Here is a 929-nt window from a genome sequence, read left to right on the forward strand (position 1 = left end):
CTGTGATTTGATGCTAAACTGTAATTTACCATTGAGGAGGAGGGTATTTAGCAGCCTAAACTGTAAATTTGCATTTGCCATCCGGCACATAGCAAGGAATGGTGATGAGTCATAGCAGTTTGATTTTTCCATTCAATTCAATTCAATTCAAATCCGCTTTATTCTGTGCATTAAAAAAATCACCATAAAAGCACAATGTTCAAACAGCAACAGTATTCTATTTGTAGTGTATTTTGTAAAGCGCACTGCCCCAACTGTTCCTGGGCAGCTCCAAGGTGAAGCCAGGCATCCCAGTGTTGTAGGGGCCATTGTGGAGATTAAGCAAGCTATTGCCCAGAGTTGCAGCGTGGGACCCATGATTAGAGTAAGCACCGAGGCGAGAATTATCGAGTCTGCGGACATTGAGCCCCAGACCCTGCCGCATTGGGACTTGAACCCTGGTCCCAGGCCGGATCTCTGATTCAGAGTCTGCCGCTCTAACCAGTGAGCCACACTTCTCCACAGTATCAGTTAATAAAAATCACAGTTCATGAAATGTAAAGATCATAAGACAATATTTCATTGATGAAGTTCTATCATAGGGAGCAAATACTTATTTATAATAAGGGATATGTATAAAATTATAAAAGCTTTACAAGTTATCTCTACATAGTTAATCTTTCAGTTGTAAGAACATTTCAAGTTACAGACCTAGATTATGTCATCCACATTATCATATAATAATGCTTCCAAATGAAAATAATATTTTCTTTTCTAATTGCACATTGTATTTATCTAAAGATTTTGGCATTTCCCAAATTACAAATAAAACTGTAAGCATGTTTATAATTAGAAAGTCTATTAGATAATTTTACCAGTCAAGAAATGGTTTTATATTGTCTATAATTGTCTGTTCAGCTGGGTCATAATCTTGTTTTTCCATAGCCAGC

The sequence above is a fragment of the Lissotriton vulgaris genome, chromosome 12 (genome assembly GCF_964263255.1).
Source record: "Lissotriton vulgaris chromosome 12, aLisVul1.2, whole genome shotgun sequence".
Taxonomy (NCBI): domain Eukaryota; kingdom Metazoa; phylum Chordata; class Amphibia; order Caudata; family Salamandridae; genus Lissotriton; species Lissotriton vulgaris.